Source organism: Beta vulgaris, chromosome 7 (genome assembly GCF_026745355.1).
Source record: "Beta vulgaris subsp. vulgaris cultivar EL10 chromosome 7, EL10.2, whole genome shotgun sequence".
Classification (NCBI taxonomy): Eukaryota; Viridiplantae; Streptophyta; class Magnoliopsida; order Caryophyllales; family Amaranthaceae; genus Beta; species Beta vulgaris.
In genome coordinates this window covers 10408136-10427321 of record NC_079208.1, presented here as the reverse complement: position 1 = coordinate 10427321, position 19186 = coordinate 10408136, and the positions used below count along the sequence as shown (strand labels likewise).

General features: G+C 42.0%; 1 non-coding gene across 1 annotated transcript; it reads right to left on the bottom strand.

Annotated features, from left to right (window-relative positions):
* Positions 1-1694: 1694 nt before the first annotated feature.
* On the bottom strand, positions 1695-1801 carry LOC125492090 (small nucleolar RNA R71). The gene has a single exon (XR_007268537.1). It is a non-coding gene; the product is annotated as a small nucleolar RNA R71 (small nucleolar RNA).
* Positions 1802-19186: the final 17385 nt, after the last annotated feature.

Below are 19186 nucleotides of genomic sequence, written 5' to 3'. Positions count from 1 at the left end.
CTAGTTTGGGAGATATGGTCTTTGCAAGTTGACGCTGTTTTGCAGCCCGAAAATCCGCGGCCGCGGATTATTCCGGGTTTCCTAGTCGGATAAGGCTTTATCTTTTGACGAATTAGACTCTATTTTTCTAGTTGTTTTAGGAAATAGAAAGGTATAAAGACTCAAGGGAATATTATTTATTTCCTATCTTATTTTCTATTTTGTTTTTCCGTCATTAATTCATAAAAGATTATTTTTCTTTTTTCTCTCAATTATTGAAGAACCCTAGTTTTGCTTTTTCTCCATTTACATTGAATTTTCAATAGAAGCTTGGATTTTTGCAAGATTGGTTCTACAATTGGTATTATTTCTCTTCTTTGCTTATTTCTATTCAATACTTTAGTATTAATTCATGTTTGTTTATTTAATTATGAATATGTTTTCCCCAATTATGATTGAGTAGTCTATTTCTAGGGTTTAGGGGGATCCATGATCAATTAGGAAGGGATGTTTAGTTAAAGTATTGATTTTTATTGATGCATGTTGATTCCTATTGAATGTTTTTATATCTATTCAATCCAATTTGGCCAGATTTGATTGTTATAGTGTTGCAATATTAGGTTATGCGCCGAGAGGTATAAACTTAATATTAAGGCTAGTTTCAATAGGTAGAATTGGTGTTAATAAATTGCGAGAGCCTGTTAATATCGTTCTATGCTTGATTTAGACTTGAGAGAGCGAATCAATCTGTTTAACTGCATTATTAATTGTTGATTTAACTATTCATCCCGAAATATTGATCATTGGTGAACCTGTGCCCTAGACTTTTTATTATTGATAATTCTTGAATTAGTTATAGTTTAGTTTAGTATAATTACACACAAACACTCGTTCCTATACTCTAGATTTGACTGACAATTAGGAAAAGAACACTGTTTCTCTGTGGATTCGACCCTACTTCCCTGACTACTATTTGTTAGAGGACTTAGGATTACTTTTGATAAGGTGATACGACCACTAGCCTGTCAAAATTTGGCGCCGTTGCCGGGGAAACGGTTTTGTTCCATTTTCTTTAATTGTTTTAGAGTCTAGATTATATACTCTCGTCTCAGAGAACACTTGTTCTTTGGGACAAAATCTCTTAATTGTTTGTTCTTTAGTTCTTCTATGCGCAGGAGTTTGAGTTCAGATTGCCTACAATTTGATCCTGAAATCGAAAGATCCTTCCATAGACAGAAGAACTTTTCCAGACAGTTGCGAGATAATCCAAGGGAAGATAGTCCTTTGGATTCTGACTCTGATTCTACCAGCATTGTCTCTGTCGCTTCACCAGAACCAGAAATGGCTCGGAGACTTACTGATTTTTCCCAACCCTCTTTGGCTGAACTTCCCAAAAGCAATCAAATGCCTGAAATCGAAGCTGTAAATTTCGAGATCAAACCTGCATTGCTAAACATGATCGAAAGAAAACAATTTGGTGGTGGACCTAATGAAGACCCCAATCTTCATTATCAAGATTTCTGCCAATATTGCTCTACCATTAAGCAGCAGGGAGTGACACAAGATCAGATTCGGGAGATTCTTTTCCCATTTTCACTTCGAGACAAGGCAAAAATGTGGTACAATGGGATTAATCGAGCCACTCTTGGGATCACTGATTGGAATACCTTGGCTCTGCTTTCTACAGAAAGTACTACCCTCCAGAGAAGACTGCTAGGTTGCGTAGTCAGATTACAAACTTCACCCAAGGGACTGATGAGTCTTTACATGAGGCATGGGAAAGATTTAAAGATCTTCAGAGAGAATGTCCCCATCATGGTCTACAAAAATGGTTCCTAGTTCAAGGATTCTACAATGGTTTGGGGAACAACTCGAGACTTATCCTTGACTCTGCAGCAAATGGGAGATTCATGAAACTGGAAATTGATGCTGCTCATGATTTGATCGAGGAGATGGCTATCCACAACTCTCAATATGGTAATCCTCGAGGACTAGCTAACAAGGGTGGAAAGCATGAGATAGACTCTATATCCTTATTAGCTGCACAGATGAATGCCATCAGCAATAAACTTGACAATATGCAGCTCTCCTCTCCTGCAAATGTTGCTGCTTTGGGTACTATCTCCGAGATTATGTGTGATAATTGTGGCATAGTTGGACATTGGGCACAAGAGTGTCGGAGTTCTCTCGAACAAGTTAATGCTTTTCAAGCATATCGGCCGAACAACCCATACTCCAACACATACAATCCAGGATTGAGAAATCATCCTAACTTGTCTTACAAGAGCACTAATGTCCTGAATCCTCCTGCACCACAACCACAAGCACAACAATTGAATCAAAGATACTACCAACCACCTCCCCAACACCCTCCTGGTTTCTCTAGACCACCTTTCAATCCATCTCAACAAGCACCTCCTGCCGATCCAATGATGGTTGAGATGAGAAACATGATGCTACAAATGCAAAAGGATCGACAAGCTGATAAGGCACAAATTGAGTCCATTCTTGCTCACAATAAGATGTTGGAGAATCAGTTGGCACAATTGGCTACTTCGAATTCCACTCGACAACAAGGTGCTCTTCCAGCACAACCTGTTCAGCCTACAGATTCGGCAAATGCCATCACTCTCCGAAGTGGTTCTCACTACAATGGACCACCCATGCCTATTGATGATACTTTGAGCGTGAAAAATGATGAGGAACAGGTCTCAGCTGAAGCTACAAATGACAAGGAGAACTCTCAGCAAGCCACTGAACATGAAGAGACCAATGAAGCTAAAAAGCCTGCTATTGAGGTTCCTCCTATCAAACTTCCTTTCCCCAATCGTCACCTCAAGAGTAAGCTGGACAAGCAATTTGGTAAGTTTTTGGAAGTCGTCAAGAATCTTCAGGTAACAGTTCCTTTCACGGAATTAATTACTCAAGTGCCTGCATATGCTAAATTTATGAAAGATATCTTGACTAGGAAAAGGGCTTTTAACGAGGTGGAGACAGTTGCTTTTACTGAAGAATGTAGTGCCATTTTACAAAATAAATCTCCACCAAAATTAAAAGACCCTGGTAGTTTCTCTATACCTTGTCACATTGGTAGTTTGTTCATTGATAAAGCTTTATGTGATTTGGGGGCTAGTGTGAGTGTTATGCCATTGTCTGTTTCCTCAAAATTGAATATGGGAAGTTTGAAAGTTACCAATATTACTCTACAAATGGCCGACCGTTCTGTTAAATACCCCCTAGGTATTTTAGAGGATGTACCTGTTAGAGTAGGTAAATTTTTTATTCCCGTGGACTTTGTTGTACTTGATATGGAGGAAGATAGGCAAATTCCAATCATTTTGGGTAGGCCATTCCTTCACACTGCAGGTGCCGTCATTGATGTGAAAAATGGTAAGCTTACACTATCTGTTGGAGATGATGAGGTCACTTTCAATCTAAGCACTGCTTTGAAAAGTCCTATGCTAGAGGAAAAGTGTTGGAGTATTGATGTGGTTGATGTAATTTGCCATGTAACATGCCCCAAGCTCTCTATAGAGACCCCTTGGAGGCGGTACTTTGTCTTGAGTCTTCCACAGGTGATGGCAGTATATGGAGCAATAGGTAGCTGCTATTGAGAAGATGCTCGAAAGTGAAGAATTCGACCTTGATGGATGCCAACAGGTAAAGAGGTTCGATCGATCTGTGTGTAATGTAGAGGTAAACGGTCGTGCGGGACCTGCATAAACCAGCGCTATTCGGGAGGCAACCCGAATCTCTAACTCTTTTTTTTCCTTTTACTCTTCATTTCTCTAAACAAAAGAAAAGAACAAAAATATTTGCATATTGAATTTACTTGAATTCAATTTATTTTTATTTTTGTGTTTTTGAATTCACTTGAATTCGTTTCTTTTTTTTTAGTTTAGTTAGTTTCTTTTCGTAGTTTCTTTTAGTTTTTGAATTCACTTGAATTCAAGCTTCATTTTTTATTAGACTAACCATGCTAACAAGTGTTGTTTAGTGGTTTTGGTGTATAATTTTTGACTATAGGTGAAAGCACAAGCTCCAACATGCGCCCGCGGGAATTTGGCTCCACTATCACCCTTTTTTCTCCAGCCCGCGGGGTAAAACACGCGCCCGCGGCCAGCCACGACCACTCCCTCACCACTGTTCTGCCAGCCCGCGGGGTAAAACCCGCGCCCGCGGGGTACAGCCTGCGCCCCCATCCGAAAACCCGCGCCCGCGGGATCTCATTAACCACAAAACACAAACTATGCTGTCCGCCCGCAGCCCAGACCCCGCGCCCGCGGGATTCCCCACCTCCCTACAGCCCGCGCCCCACACAAATAATCCGCGGCCGCAGCCCAAAACCCCCCCATTACCAACACTGCTGTCCGCCCGCAGCCCCGACCCCGCGCCCGCGGGATTTCCCACCTCCCTACAGCCCGCGACCCTCCCCGATACCCCGCGCCCGCAGACCTACCACCCATCACCATTACTAAAACGTCTGCCCGCCCGCAGCCCCAATCCCGCGCCCGCGGGATTTCGACCCCCCCTACCCCATCAATCCCCCCCCAACCAACACCACAAGCCAATAAAATAATAAACTACACCCCAAATCCTCCCCACCCTCCAACCCTTCCGGCCCCACCCTCTCTCGCCTCCTGTACCGACGACCGGCGGTCGTCCGACACACCCCCGACCCGCCGGCGCCGCGACGAACAGCAGCCCTACGGCCCCCACACTCGACCCTCGTTCTCACCCACCCTCCTCTCTCGACCGCCGCACCACCCGACCCGTCTTTCATCGACCGCGGCTTCGCCGGCCGTCCGACCGGTTTCCCCCCGCCGGCGCAGCACTTCCTCCGCCACTACCCACCCACCAAACCCTCTTCCCCTTTCTTCCCCTCACATCATCTTCAAACCCTAACCTTTATCATTGAATTGGGGTTTCTTCTTGAAGGTGCTTTGAAATTTCAATTGGGAATCTTGGACACATATTGGATCTTCTCAATCAATCGTGTATTTCACGTGGTAGTAAGTTTTCAATTTGTTCACTTTCGTTCCGAATTTTGAATCATTATTGTTAGTGCTTACTACTCATTTTTGAACCATGGTTGCTATTCAAGTTGTTTGTTGTTGATCAATCTTGATTGTGGTTTCGATTGTGTTGAATTTCTCATTGCAATTGATAATATTTTGGGTCTCTTGGTGGCGACAAATTGTTGCGATTGGATTGCTAGGCATTACATTGGTTGTGTGGTGCTTCTTGTGAAGTTGTTGTGATTATATTGTGGTGATTGATCTTGGTTGTGTGCTCAAAAGCGTCATGAGATCCTCCACGCGAGCTTTGTCTAAGCCTAAACCCATCTACAATCCCAATGAGCACTCTCGCAAAATACACAAGAAAATCCCCTCCAAACCACCTTCAAAGACTTCCACAACTTCAAAATCCAAAGCAAATAAATCCACCACATCTAAAGCCACCACCTCCATTCCACCCCCTCCACCTTCACCCCCACCCTCACCCTCCACTTCCCAAACGCGCCTTGCTACACTCCAAATGCGCACCATCGCCCCAACCCTCTATCTCTCTCTGAATGCCGTGACTAAGATCGGCTTTGATTGGGCTTTTGAGTACATTGAGCGGACACATCATTGGGGCCGAGTATTCCGATTGAACGAGCGGATTTATCCTGAGCTCGTAGTTGAATTTCTGGATTCCCTTGCAGTGGGAACATCGAAAGGTGATGTAGTATTCACCCTTGAGGGTACAGAGCATATCATGTCTTGGGATGCGATAAACACTATGTTTGGTTGGCCTACAGGGGGGGATGTTGGTCCATCTACCTTCATGCAATTACAAGATGGCTCCAGTTGTGACAAATTTGATCCCATCTCCTTTTGGAAGCAGATTACAGGGCGTTCTGATTGGGCATCGGGCTCTAGCAAGTCCTCATCTATTGGTTGTCCTGCCCTCCGCCTGCTTCACCGCTTTATACTTCAACTTTTCCGCCCCAAAGCGGAATCCGGGCAAGTCACTCTCCAAGATTTGAAACTTCTGTGGTTTCTTTCTATGTCTCCCACGCCTGTGCACGGAAAACTGAACTTTGCCAATTTCTTATGGGTGGATTTCTTTGGGAGCGGATGTAAAGAAAGGTATATCTCTATGGGTGGGTTTGTTTCTGTGTTTGCTCTGGATAGAGGCATCGATTTAGCCTCTAAAGTGCCTTCTTCCTCCACCAACCTCCTTAACACCACTGCTATGGATCGATATGGATGGCTCGTCCACCAAGCTAAGAACAGGTATCTATGGTTTGTTAAGCCTTGTCATTCCACAGAAAAGCGCATCATCTACGATATTCTACCAAATGATCATCCTCAAGATTCTAGTGTTTGGCTGTGGAATCCCCGTGCTATCTCTGAAACTATAGAGGTAGGCGGCAAGGTTCAGGGGACATTCCTGTGCCTGCAGTGTGTTGCATTATCCGCCCAGCATCTGTCATCTCTCCCTCACTTGAAGCCCCTCCACCTCCAGTCTCTGAGGACCCCTCGTCCAGCACTACTATGTCTCCTGAGAGCATGGAAGCCCGTTTCAGTCGCTTCATGAGTTCTTTTGCATCCTTTCAGACGACGATCTTATCTCGTCTCGAGACTGTGGAGCGTCATATGGAGGACCTTCGTGCCGAGGTCCGTGATCTACGTCGGCCGTAGATGCTTCTGGCCCCATCGCTTCTGGCGTCGACACTACTCCTGAGCCATCCTCATGGACGAAGCTCCCGTTGCGTGAGCTTTTCTTTTTCCCTTTCCTTACTTTTTACACAGTGAGACACTGTGCTGTATTTAGCTTGGGGAGGGATATTCTATCCTTTACTGCTTTCTAGTGTAGTTTTTATGCTTTGTAGTTGTTACACGCTTTTGCCTGTTCATTAGGAATAGGATTTTACGTGTAACCAAAAAAATGTACTGCTTTCTTAGTTGCATCATAGTTGCATTTTAGCTAGCTCATTTCATTATAGTTTTCATCTATGGGACTATTGTTGGCACACCTTCGAGAATTTTGTGGATATCTCTACTACAGCTCTACAGCTTGTTGTACAGTGGTTGCATGATTCTTCATAGCATAATTGTGATACGATTGATTGGCTGTGGTAAGATGTTTGATCTCTCTGGCTGGCTTTAACTTTACTGTGCAGACAAAATTGACCCATGTGAGCTTCTGTGCCTAATAAACTGACGAATCTGTGTCGTTATGTTCTTTCATGAGTGATTAGTTCCTCAGTTGATGTATTGATCTTGATTTTGACCTGGTACGTCCTTGATACTTGATTGTGTACACTATTTGATATGATTGAGGCGTTCATTTCACGATTTTAGCTCCAGAGTTCTTTTGTTCACATATTTCCCGTCTCTAGCCCCGCTGAGCTTTCTTGACCCTTGCTTGCTACTTACACCCATATTACAACCCCGAACCTCATTTGATTATTGTCCCAAGCCTAGCTTGGGGGAGCAAGTGTTAGTTTTGGTCATACTGTATTACATGGATGTAGTTAATGCATGGTTATGTTGAAGGAAAGTGTTATTAATGAGCTTTATCATCGAATTTGAATGTGGTGCAAAGAGTTGAATATGAAAAAGAGTGAAGAAAAAGAAATGAAAAAACAAAGAAAGTGAACATATTTTGAAAGAAAAGTGAAAATTATATATGGGTTACTATGCATGAAAGATATTGTGGTAATGATGGTGTTATATGAAGTTGTGATGAATGCCTTGTTAGGCCGTTTTACATTGATATTTGCTCCCCTTCTTGGCTTTTCCACCACATTTCCCAAAATATGATCCATACCCTTAACCCTAGCCTCATTACAACCCTTGAAAGTCCTCTTGATCTTTGTGTGTTACATTTTTCGTGTTGAAAGTGAGTCAAAAGGTCAAAGTTAAAGAGTATTGCTTCTTCTGAGTTGATATATATAGGTTGAGATCATTGAGTGTCATTGATTTTCGCCCTAAACACAAGAGAGTATTATTCACATACCTATAGTGAGGTCTGTCAAGTGTTGTTAAGTCCAGCTTGGGGGAAAGGGTCTGTGGTAAGATTGTTGAGTTGATTGGTCACATGACGTGCTATGCGGCTTTGTTTCATTGATACTCGATGCTTGGTTCATGTAGGATTGATATCTCTCGTGTTTTGGATTGTGTGCTTGACCCTGTTTTAGTCCCATATTGTAGGTTATCATTTTCTTCCCGTGTCTATTGTTTAATTGCTTGAGGACAAGCAACAGTTTAGCTTGGGGGAGTTTGATAAGTCATGTTTAATATAGGCATTTCATGATGCATTTAGGTTGCATTTTAGGATCATTTAGTTGCATTCTTAGTCCATAATTGCATAAAGTTACTTAAGTTGAGAAGATATTACTCTAGTGTGTGTTTTCGGTGTTTTTGATAGTTTTCAGGTATTGAGAACACAATTGGAGTATTATTGGACAAGCTTAAGCATGAGAAGCATCTAGGAAGGAGCTAAGTCAAATGAGAAGTCCAAAGGGCATCTTCAAGTCGGATTGCAACTCAAACATAGCGGAAACGTATTAAAAGAAGTATGGAAATTGAGTCATGTGCACTCTTTTGATCATAACTTATTATCCAGAGATCGGAATTCGTGATTCCAGTGGGGTTGGAAACTAGACTTGAAGAGCTTTCCAACGTATATTACACGCCCCGATACGACTTCTAGTTTGGGAGATATGGTCTTTGCAAGTTGACGCTGTTTTGCAGCCCGAAAATCCGCGGCCGCGGATTATTCCGGGTTTCCTAGTCGATAAGGCTTTATCTTTTGACGAATTAGACTCTATTTTTCTAGTTGTTTTAGGAAATAGAAAGGTATAAAGACTCAAGGGAATATTATTATTTCCTATCTTATTTTCTATTTTGTTTTTCCGTCATTAATTCATAAAAGATTATTTTTCTTTTTTCTCTCAATTATTGAAGAACCCTAGTTTTGCTTTTTCTCCATTTACATTGAATTTTCAATAGAAGCTTGGATTTTTGCAAGATTGGTTCTACAATTGGTATTATTTCTCTTCTTTGCTTATTTCTATTCAATCCTTTAGTATTAATTCATGTTTGTTTATTTAATTATGAATATGTTTTCCCCAATTATGATTGAGTAGTCTATTTCTAGGGTTTAGGGGGATCCATGATCAATTAGGAAGGGATGTTTAGTTAAAGTATTGATTTTTATTGATGCATGTTGATTCCTATTGAATGTTTTTATATCTATTCAATCCAATTTGGCCAGATTTGATTGTTATAGTGTTGCAATATTAGGTTATGCGCCGAGAGGTATAAACTTATATTAAGGCTAGTTTCAATAGGTAGAATTGGTGTTAATAAATTGCGAGAGCCTGTTAATATCGTTCTATGCTTGATTTAGACTTGAGAGAGCGAATCAATCTGTTTAACTGCATTATTAATTGTTGATTTATATTTCATCCCGAAATATTGATCATTGGTGAACCTTGCCCTAGACTTTTTATTATTGATAATTCTTGAATTAGTTATAGTTTAGTTTAGTATAATTACACACAAACACTCGTTCCTATACTCTAGATTTGACTGACAATTAGGAAAAGAACACTGTTTCTCTGTGGATTCGACCCTACTTCCCTGACTACTATTTGTTAGAGGACTTAGGATTACTTTTGATAAGGTGATACGACCACTAGCCTGTCACTTGGATTACTCATTTGATGTACATGACAATGGCTCTACATCAGGCACCGGTTCATGAACAACGACCTCTTCCTACACCTCTTTGTCTTAAGCATTCTCTTTATCGTTGCCCTTTACTTCTCTTGCACTTCCTAGTGTTATGGCACTTGCATTTTGTCTCGGATTAAGCTCTGTTTGAAATGGTAGCTTACCCAAATCACGAGCCTCTAACCTACCCATAGCACCCGAGACCTGACTCATTTGCTTTAGCAGATTCTTTATGCTTGAACGGGTCTCCTCCTGAAACTGAACCATATTTCCCTGCATGTTAGTAACATTTTAATTAAAGCATTAATCATAACTCTCTATACATGCTGGTACCCAGTCCTGTGATTGGCCTTGCGGTCGAAAATGTGGAGATCCTTGCTCCAGTGGCCTCGAATAAGGATGTGGTTAGCGGTTATACTGTTGTGGTGGCTATTGTTTTACTGATGTATTGTTGTACCTCAAATTAGGATGATCATGCCATCCCGGATTGTAGGTATTAGAATATGGATCATATCTTTTTTTGGAAACCTTGGCCCTGATAACCAGCCGCCTTAATGACCAAGCATACAAAATGTATTACTTTGACGTTGATTCTGCTTTGGGTGAGATTACGAGGTTAATGATGACTTCCTAGAGACTGGGAACTATAACAACTTTGTGTTTTGCTACAAGATTACGGGCGGCCACAAATGGCATAGTCGTTGTAATAATAATGTTATTCCTCAGCTCGCCCTTCGCTTTGTCCACCGTCTCCTATCTATGACGGTCTTTTGTCATGGGGAATCCAATAACGTTCCTGAATTCGACCTTAAGTGTCGATGGCCATGATGCCACAAGGGGAAGGGTGTCCTTATTAGGTAAAAATTTGGGTTGACCTTTTTAAGCACTCTTAGTAGAGGGGAAGGTCTCGGGTAAGCTAAGTATGGGGGTATGGTTTCACTCCTTGCCTTACAATTAGGAGTGACAGTCCCACAAGATGCAAACGGAAACCCTACCCTCACCCCATTAGGAAAGCTAGATGCTTCTAGGAATTGCGACATCAATGCTTATGATGCTCACCAACTGAGCAGTGGGTCCATGCTTTGGTACAAGACTGTGGGTGACATGACCTGCTATGTGTGGTTATTTGGGGCTTAACATGTGAAAAACATGGTCTTGCTGCAAGAGCAGACGACCATTGATGAGCATACCACTCATGAGCAGCTTTACCTACCCCCGGATGAGGAGCATAGATCGGGAGTAGAGGAGGAGTTGGGTCCCCAAGTGCCCGAGGCACCGCCTCGTCATCAACAACAACAACAGGCGCTTGTACCACCCCAGTTGCAGGCTCAGGTCACGGAGCGACTTAACACTTTTGAGGGTGAGTTGAGATACATGCAGGAGCAGTATTATGGGTTGCATGACACTATGTACTTAGTTGGTTCCATGGTCACGGCTATGAACACTTTCTTTATCTCGCGCTATCTACCTCACATGCTGGAGAATCATGATGCTTGGTATGCCGACCCCACTCCATAAATTCAGGTGGTGCGTCTAGCACGCCAACAGGAGAGAGAGAGAGGGGCTAAGAGGGCATCCCACCGTGTGGAGTGCGGTGGCCCCTCCAGTTCCTAGATGTTTTCTTCTTTTTCCTTCCTTCCTTCTTTTTATTTCTTTGTCCTTTCCACATTGAGGACAATGTGAGTTATAAGCGTGGGGAAGGGTTTTATGTAATGTGGTTGTATACTGGTTGTATATTAGGTTTGTTTTAGTTTCTTACTTTGTAATTTCGATGAAAATTCAAAAAAAAAGAAATAAAAACAAAATCCCGCTGAGTTGACATTTTGGGGGTCCGGATAGGTCGAAAACCTGAAAAGGCGGCCTATGAAAAAAAGGACTAAAATGAGTGGGTGAGTTAAAAAGAAAAAAAAAAGATGCTAGGATAAAAAACCCGAAAGGGATCCTAGGCAAAATGAAAGAAGAAAAATAATAGAGAGAAAAAACAAAATCATCATGTCTTATTTTTCATTTGATGGTGTTGGCGTATTGGGTGGAGACGACGTTGAAGTTTTTTTTTTTTTCGGGTTAGACTAGGCCCGTGTTTTGCGTCTTTTTTAGGGCGAGGGTACATCTCTTTTTTGCTCTTTTCTCTTGTGTGTCTTTTGACATGGTTTGGTTTTGAGTCTAAGCGTGGGGGAGTCATTGAGTCCGTCATGGTTTCTAAGCATTTTGGGTTGGTCGGTTATGGTGGTGATTGTTAAGGCTCGATTCCGGAGGCCTTTCGAGATTCGAGCGTGATTTGTTTAGCATTCTTTTGGAGTTTTGGTGTGGGATTTACTTCGTTTTGTGTAATCCCAGTTTAGTTAGTTAGTGAGTAGTAGTAGTCGGCATTTTATAGGTTAGAGTGATGAGGGGCCGTTTAGTTTGGCGCGTTTGTACTTTGGGGGTGTCGAGTTCCTTTCTTTTCGATTACTTGAGGCCGAGTAAGGTTTAAGCGTAGGGGAATTTGATACGTCAATATTATTCGCCGATCTGAGGCGAATTTTAGGTTGTTTTGTACGTCGGTTTGGGTTTGGAGTCTGGTTTTTTTGTTTGGTTTGACATTAGTGAATTTATCGAGTCTTGTTGTGAGTTTTGGTGTTTAGACTACAGCTTTATGTTATGGCATCTTCCGAGGCACTTTTTCGTTTCGAAGACTTTCGTAACTCCAAGGCACTTTTTCGTTTCGAAGACTTTCGTAACTCCAAGGCACTCATGCATCCGACCTTCCTAGCGGCAAGTCATTCGAAGCTTCCAAGCATCCTAGCATCAAAGTCTCCCGAGTTTCGAGTTCAAAGCATCAAGGTTTCCTTGTCACATCCAAGCATCTTATAAGCGTCCCCAAGACCCTATGTCATGGCATTTCTTCCCTTTCTCCTCCTTAGTTGGGCTGCTTTGTAGTTTCGTGGTTATAAAGATAGTCGCAGGTCGCGACCAGTATCGCGGGTCGCGATACACTGCCGTTGCCAGTCGCGGGTCGCAACCCCTGCTGTAACTGCCCACTTCCGTTTTGTTTTCCTTATGAGGAGGGTTTAGTAATTAATCTCTAGCATTCGACATATGGTACGCGGGAGAATAGGTTCGAACACTTTGGACTAATTATTTCTCTAGGGTTTTCAAACACTCTCTTCTTTAGTGATTTGTAATGTTTGGTATGTGGATTATAGTGTAAACATCTTCTTGGAATCGATTGATTGAAGCTTTCAACCATGTTTATGTGAGAACTTCTTTATCTTAAATTAATATCTCCATTGGTTATTGTTAAGTGTCTTATGTTTGATTTCATGATAATTGCATAATATGAGTTCTACTAGTTTTGATGTGTGAGCGATCTAATGCTAGAATCAGGAACATAATCAGATTGTTATTGTTTCTTGTTCATTGGTAGCATGCATAATTCTTCATTATATGCTGAACATTGATGCTGAATTTAGGGAGACCTTAACTTGTTGCTTGAATGTTGTTGCATAAGTAGCATTGACAACCCTATTGTTCCTCGGTTTTAATGCTACTATTGGTTTGAACATAAGTGCTAATCGTTTAAGTTAAGTAATAGTAAGAGGTTTCAAACCACGCTAACCATTTTTATTTAACCACGATCTAAGAGGATAAAAGTCTAGGCTTTCCAATAGGTGATCAAAGGATTTGTTACAATTGTGAGTTCAATGATCGGAAACTTAGTTGGAAGTGGATATTAATCGAGTCCAAGGCTTTTTACTATTTCATTTATCTCTCATTTACTAATTTGCCTATTGTAGTTCATGGTGCATTATTCAAACCCCCCTATTTCAATCACTTTTCCCTTAGGGCACATTAGGACCTTCCTTGCGTTAATTATTGACTCGTATTATTGCTCCATGTGGATACGATCCTTACTTTCACTATACATTGATTTGTGAGGGTAAGTAAGTTACTTTTATTTGGTTAGGGGTGTACGACAAACACTTACCAGCTGACCAATCCAACCTATCCTACTTGGCCAGCTATGTTTTGCAAATGGTATAATTGATTCTAGTAACATAATGTTCCACATATTAATTTTAACGGTTATTTCACCAAATACCCCCGACAAATCAAAAAATTCACAATATACCCTTAATGTTTCAGAAATGCACCGTATACCCTTGAGTTTTCGAAAACGTGCACCAGATACCCTTTTCCTAACTTCCGTTAGCCCACAGTTAGCCCACCGTTAGCATTATTTACCATTTTGCCATCATTCAACCCTAAACCTAATCTAACCTAACCCTAACCCAAATCTAACCCTAACCTTTCCTCTAATCCTACCCCTAAACCCTTCCCCTTACCCTAACCCTAACTCTTTGGCAGCCCCCCCCTACCCCTCCCCCCCCCCCCCCCCCACCGACCTCCCCCCACCCAGCCCTACCCCTATGCCTCCCCCCCCCACCACCGACCTCCCCCCACCCCTGCGCATCCCACCTTCGGCCTCCCCTCACCTCTTCCCCGCCCCAACACCTCACCGCCGCTACGCGTGCCGACCTCCCCACCCCGTGCGTCCGTTCACCGCCCGACCTCCCCTCACCCCTTCCTCGTCGATTTTCCAGCCGACCTTTCAAATTCCCCACCCCATCCCTCCCCTCCCCCTCGAACGCTAAACCCCCACCCATCCCCTTCGAACACCGGCGACCATGAAGCTCGAGAATAATGGCTGCGAAAATCGACGAGAATTAATGGCTGGGGAAATCGACGGGAATTAATGGCTAGGGAAATCGACGGGAAATCAAAGGGTGGCTGGGGAAATCGGCGGGAAATTCGAAGGGTTGTCAGGGGGACTGGGGAAATCGACGGGGAGAGGGTAGGGGAACGACAGTTGAGGGGAGGGGGGAGCAGCGGTGGAGGGGATGGGAGGGATGGGGGAGCGACAGTGAAGGGGAGGGGTGGGGCAGCGGCAGTGAAAGGGAGGGGAGGGAGTGGGGGAGTGACAGTGGAGGGGAGGGGAGGGGGTGGGGGCCTGGGCTGGGGTGGAGGGGAAGGGGAGGGGGTGTGGGCTGCCATGGTGTTAGGGTTAGGGGTGGATTAGGGTTAGAGTTAGGGTTAGGGTTTATGCTTAAAGTTAGAGTTAGAGTTAGAGTTAGGGTTAGATTAGAATTAGGGTTTATGGTTAATAATGGCAAAATGGTAAATAAAGCTAACGGTGAGCTAACGGTGAGCTAACGGTGAGTTAACGGAAGTTAGGAAAAGGGTATCTGGTGCACGTTTTCGAAAACACGAGGGTATACGGTGCATTTCTGAAACATTGAGGGTATATTGTGAATTTTTTGATTTGTCGGGGGTATTTGGTGAAAAAACCGTAATTTTAATAGACCAATATTTCAATTATTCGTGAATAATGCAATCTTTATACCCTATTCACTTCTAGTGAGTCACACTAACTCAAAAACATCTAAAATACTAACTCTTTACCATAGAAGTAGGGAAATGGAGGCAAGGAAAGGGAATTATGGATGATCTGGGAAATGTGGCTTTTCAAACAAACTGATTATCAACATATCAAAACTTGTTAAAAGTAAATAACCCCAAAATGTTGCATTATCTAAGAATAATTAAAAGGTTGACTTATTAGAATCAATTATTTCTTTGCAAATTTGTACCAAATGTATGTTGGGCGGTCATAACACTTGGATTTGTAGTTGACAAACTCACCATATCTTATTTACCCATATATTTTTTGCAAATTTGTACTAAATTATATTATACTTAGCGCGGTTAGAGCACTTGGCTTTTTAGTTGACAAATTCCCCTATCGGACTTGCCCAAATACGTTTTTACAAATTTAAGTGTCTGCAGGCTTAGCCGCGCCTAGAGCACTTTTTGATAGAAAAATTCACCTTATCTAACTTGTTGTACCAAGTGTCTGCAAGCTTTGCCGCGGCCATAGAACTTGGGTTTTGATTGACAAATTCACCTTGCCTGACTTAATCAGACGAGATTTACATGGTGAAAGACAATGCTCATTTTTATTGTTGTCCCAATATTCAACTAGACCTTTTGCCGAAATTTCGAGAGGAATCTCAAATCACGATCTGAAATAATATCTATCAGGACCCCATGCAATCTCACTACATGCTTGATATACATCTTCGCAAGTTGCTTCTTCTTCCATGTCTCTTTGATTGGAATTAACACGACAGACTTTGTCAGATTGTCCACAATAACTCAAATAGCATCATTGCCGTTTCTCGTCTTCGGCAAAGCGGTCACAAAATCCATTGAGATGGAATCCCACTTCCATCCAGGAACCTCTATGGATTGAACCTTCCCCATTGGTCTCTTATGATCTATTTTCACTTTCTTACAGGTTAGACGCTTAGATACGAATTCAGCAACCTCAAGCTTCATATTTGGCCACCAATAGATATCCTTAAGATCCTTATACAACTTATCACCCCAAGGGTGATGTCTCCAAATTTTCAAGGTAAACATGATAGAAGCTAACTCTATATCATGGGTAAGGTAATTAGCCTCATACAGTTTCAACTGACGCGATGCATACACGATCGCCTTCCTATTTTGCTGCAGGACACATCCCAAACCATTCTTTGAAGCATCACTCTACACCTCAAATCCCTCATTTCCATCAAGCAGGGTCATAACAAGTGCAGAGGTTAAACGCTCCTTTAAAATCTGGAAAGCTTCCTCGCACTTCTTACTCCACTCGAATTTTGACTCTTTCTTCATCAAATTGGTCATTGGCCTTGCTATCTTTGAAAAATCTCTCACAAATCTCCTATAATAGCCAGCTAAACCCAGAAAACTCCTTATATATGACACATTCTTTGGGAGTAGGCCACTCGCTAACAACTTGAATCTTAGAAAGATCTACAGAGACTCCTTCTTTAGACACATAATGACCCAAAAATGCTACTTTCTCCAAACGAAACTCACACTTAATGAACTTGGCATATAATTGATTCTTCCTAAGCGTCTCCAATATAATCCTCAAGTGCTCTTCATGCTCTTCTTCACTTTTTGAATAAATCAGAATATCATCTATGGATACCACAACAAACTTATCTAAGAACTCATGGATTATCCGATTTATCAAATCCATAAATATTACCGAAGCATTGATCAATCCAAATGGCATCACAGCGAACTCACAATAACGATAACGCGTCCTAAATGCAGTCTTAGGTATATCCTTATCAGCTACCCTCAACTAGTGATACCCCGAACACAAATCTTCGAGAATATGCTCTCTCCATTCAACTGATTAAACATGTCATCTATCCTAGGCAAAAGATAGTTGTTCTTGGTAGTTACATTGTTCAACTTCCTATAGTCGATGCACAATCTTATACTCCCCTCTTTCTTCTTCACAAAAAACACAGGAGCTCCCCAAGGTGACGTACTAGGCTTAATATAACCCTTGTCAAACAACTCTTGCAACTGCGTCTTCAACTCACTCTCTCAGGAGGTGCCATTCTATAAGGTGCCTTAGATATAAGAGTAGTTCCAGGAACTAAGTCTATGGTGAACTCAATAGCTCTAGCAGGCGGCATACCTGAAATCTCACTCGAATTCACATCCATAAACTCATTCACGATTGGAACATCCTCGATCTTCAATCCAACCACTTTACTCACATCTTGCACACTACAGAAAAATAGCTCACACTTCCTCTTCATCAACTTCTTCACTTGCATTGTACAAAAGTTCCTAGGCTTCCCAAAACGTTGATATGAACTCAACTTCCCCAAAGGGCTTCTTCACACTACCTTTTGAGCTTCACAATCTATTTTGCCTTTGTAAAAACCTAACCGATTCATCCCAAAAATAATATTGGTCTCCCAAAATTGAATTCCATTAAATCAAAAGGAAACACACACTCTCCTATCTTCAGAGGTAAATCTTTAAATACCCTGGTACACCTTATGATCTGTCCAATAGGTATACTAATAGGAAAAACAATTACTTTAGAATCTACCGACCCTAGACTCTTAATGACAGACGGCGAAACAAACGAATAAGTCACCCCAGAATCAAATAACGCTTTGACGAGAGCGGAGTTAATAGAAAAAGTACCAAACACTACGTCGGCAGATCGGTCAGCTTCATTGCGACTCATCACGAACAGTTTACCCGCATCCTTATTCTGGTTGTATTGTTCTTACTAGCATGCTTACTATAACTTCCTTGGTTGTTTTGTGACCCTGAAGGCTCCCCAAGGCAACGCACTAGGCCTAATATAACCCTTTTCCAACAGTTCTTGCAACTGCGTCTTCAACTCACTCATCTCAGGAGGTGTCATTCTATAAGGTGCCTTAGATATAAGAGCAGTTCTGGAACTAAGTTTATGGTGAACTCAACAGCTCTAGCAGGCGGCATACCGGAAATCTCACTCGGAAACACATCCATAAACTCATTCACGATTGGAACATCCTCGATCTTCAATCCAACCTCTTTACTCACATCTTGCACACTATAGAAAAATAGCTCACACCCTTTCTTCATCAACTTCTTCACTTGCATTGCAGAAATAACCCCAAAGTTCTGTAGGCTTCCCAAAACGTCGATATGAAGTCAACTTCCCCAAAGGGCTACTTAACACTACCTTTTGAGCTTTGCAATCTATTTTTCTTTTTGTAGAAACCTAAACAATTCATCCCAAAAATAACATTTAGGTCTCCCAAAATTGAATTCCATTAAATCAGAAGGAAATACACACTCTCCTATCTTTAGAGGTAAATCTTTAAATACCATGGTACACCTTATGATCTGTCTAGTAGGTATAGTAATAGGCAAAACAATTACTTCAAAATCTACCAACCCTAGACTCTTAATGACAGACGGCGAAACAAACGAATAAGTCACCCTAGAATCAAATAACGCTTGAACGAGAATGGGGTTAATAGAAAAAGTACCAGAAACTACATCGGCGGAATCGTTCAGCTTCAATGCGACTCATCACGAACAGTTTACCCGCAGCCTTATTTAGTTTGTTATTGTTCTCACTGGCAGGCTTACTATAGCTTTCTTAGTTAATCTGTGACCCTATAGGCTTCGAACCTTGACTCCCTGACTGGCTGAACTCATACCTCACCTGGTTACTGCTCTCATTACCATTTTGCTCTTTCTTTTGCTTGGTGAAGCACTCATACTTCCTATGGCCCTTCTTCTGGTTGTAGTTACAGGTTACTAGGTCTCCCTTACAGTCTCTACCAAGGTGGTTCTTACTGCACTTCTTACAACGATAAACCCTTCCAGACTGCCTCTTATTGTTATAGCCCTGACCAATTATCCCTTGGAAATTCCCATTCCTATTCCCAATTATGCTCTTCTTAAAGTTCCCATGACTTCCTCCAGCATTGAAATGCTTTTTCTTTTCACCCACTACATCATTCTTCTTATCACGCCTCGACTGAAGACCATAAATATGGGCGGCTCTTGCATAGACAATGCCTAGAGATGAAAAAGTTTCACTACTTAACCCCAGT